The sequence below is a fragment of the Epinephelus moara genome, chromosome 3 (genome assembly GCF_006386435.1).
Source record: "Epinephelus moara isolate mb chromosome 3, YSFRI_EMoa_1.0, whole genome shotgun sequence".
NCBI lineage: Eukaryota > Metazoa > Chordata > Actinopteri > Perciformes > Serranidae > Epinephelus > Epinephelus moara.
In genome coordinates, this window is record NC_065508.1 from 40033230 (window position 1) to 40036038 (window position 2809).

The window sequence follows — 2809 nt, forward strand, 5'->3', positions numbered from 1 at the left end:
CCTGACTGAGGTTTACTCTTGTTTTTCCTCTTCTTTTATCACTCTCCTTTTTGTGCATCCTCTCCTCCTCAGACAGAGGAGCTTGTTTTCTTTTGGGAGGCCGTTTTTCACTTATCTCCAAACTTTGTCCGTCTGCCATTGTGCTCCTGACTCAACTATCTCATGCCACGGCCAGTTCCTCATAAGGACCAGCTCCAGTCCCTAATTGGCTGACCGACCAGTTTGGCAATACATGACGCATTTCCTGCCATAAAGCAGATTTTTTTCCGCGAAAATTCATCCCTGGTGGCAGAAGCTTATTACAAAGTCACTAAGTAACCTATGTAAACGCTGATAGTCTGATTTTACTGTGTATACTACCCTGTGCAACCCACATTATTTTCATAATGATATATATAGGCAAAAATGCTGTCTGTTGCTTCTTTAATGGGACGGGTCCATGGGCAAGGTAGGATTCAATTGCCTGCTCTGGCCACCAGGGGGCGAGTTTCTGATGTCCCAATATCAAGATTTGTTCTAAATATATTTGTCAACACATCTGCCAAATTTGGTGCTTTTATCACAAAAATGAACCATTTTATAGCTATGCTGCCCCACTAGCATACGAGGCTCCTGCAATCCAAATTGCACAAAATCTGGGGGTGTCTGTGGGAATTTTTATCTAAAACAATGAGATAGAGTCAATTTATTTGACTAACTCAGTGTGCTAAATCCTTACATTACAATAAGCCTTTATTGAAATTTGGTTGCAAGAGCATTTGAATACAAAATGACAAGGTAAAGTGACAGCAGTGTGATTAATAGCAGACAGTGACGTTGTTAGGCCTGGGTGTCAGTGGCTTCAGCCCTGAATGTATTATTAATAGCCCCGAAACTAAATATATAGGCTATTTCAAAAATAAGAATAGCCCAAATAAAAACAAAAAGCCCCTGATCTACTAGATTGTCATTTAAGTCATTCATCAAAGCCCCCCAACGGTGATCACAGATGCAAGTTTTGTGTCCTCTGTGTCATTTAAGCAGTTCATTTTGTGTGATAACATGCAAGAAAAGAGAGTGCACCAGTAATCACTTAAATGTTAAAGGCTTTGTATAAATACTGCTGGGTAGTTTTATAATAATGCGTTATCTTTTATTAGTTGATTATATTTTGTATTAACTTTCTAAGTTTTCAAAGTAACTAAAGCAGATAAATAAATGTAGTGGAGTAAAAAATACAATGTTTCCCTCTGAGATGTAGAGAAGTATAAAGTATCTTAAAATGGAAATACTCAAGTACAAACACCTCATAATTCTCTAAATTTTAATGATAGCAGTTGTTAAGTATTCTGTTTCTACTCAATACTAATTACCAGGCCCAAATGGAATCTGTGGATTTTTTGTTTTGTTTTCAGTGGTTATCCAAAATGACAATCTGCGTAATTCTGTGGATTTGTTTGTTTTTTGCTTGTAATGTGATAAACCATTTACATTTATTATAACAATTGTTTCTGAACAAAAATAAACAAAATAAAAAATAAAACCTAAAATTGCCTTGACAGGCTAAAAGAAGTACTTAGCAGATTTTGGTAGAAACTTTGAATCAGATATTTGATTTAATCATGAATACTTCAAGAAAAAATGTAAACATTTGTTGGAAAAGTCAATCAACAAAATGTGGGACTCGTGGGCTTTAAAATGTAAGGTTCAATATATAGCGGGGGGGAGCGGTTATGGGTAAATAAAGTGCTAGAGTGCATTAAAAAGCATCAAAATAGAGCTTATTTATCAGAAAAATCCTGAAATTGAAATGAAATTATGAAATTAAATCAGACAAAGACAACGATGCAAGTCAAAATGGATATAACATTTCCAAAAATACTGTATAAAATAGAGGGCAATAACATTAAAAACACAAATGGTCCAGCACTTAAATAGCGCCTTTCTATTCTTTCATCTACTCAAAGCACTTTTACACTATATGTGACATTCATCCATTCACACACAAATTCAGACACTGGTGCATATACATGATGACACATGCTACTCAGTAAACATTCACACACTGATGGAACAGCCATCAGGAGCAATTTGGGATTCAGTATCTTGCCCAAGGATAGTTCAACATGCAGACTTAAGGAGCAAGGGATCGAACTGCTGATCTTCCGATTAGTGGACGACCTGCTCTACCTCTGAGCCACATTCTCTCCGCTTATATGATGTGCTTACATTAGTATTTCTCTATTACACACACACAAAAATGAAACTATACACACAGTTCTGAAAATGTGAAGCTCATGGATCATCAACAAGACTCTAGACTGCTAAATTCTGAGCAAAGTGTCACTGTTAAGACTTAAAAGACTCATCACGACCCTGCTGGCTCCACTGACTGTTGTCCTAGTTTTGCATCTACCCACCGACTACCGTAGGGTGACCATATTTTGATTTCCAAAAAAGAGGACACTCGGCCGGCCACGACATAGCCTACTTAAATGATACTCGCAGTTTACTCAAAGATGCCTTATAATTTTAATATATTTAAAATTTATATGTATGGATAGAAAATTCAGTTTTATTACAAAATAATATCTCTCAAAGACAGAAATTCAGATAGGCCCCTATAGGGGACACATACACACACTAGAGTGTGGCTACCTGATCTGAGCCCGACGGTACCCGACGGGTCAGTCCGGGTTTGGTCAAAAATGTAGCTATAAATTGTATTCGGGCTCGGGTCGGATTCGGTCAGCTTTCAGTGAAAATGTAGTGTAAAAATAAATAAAATCCTATTGTCTGTCCTGTTTATTGTTTGGGCACTGTTATTTAC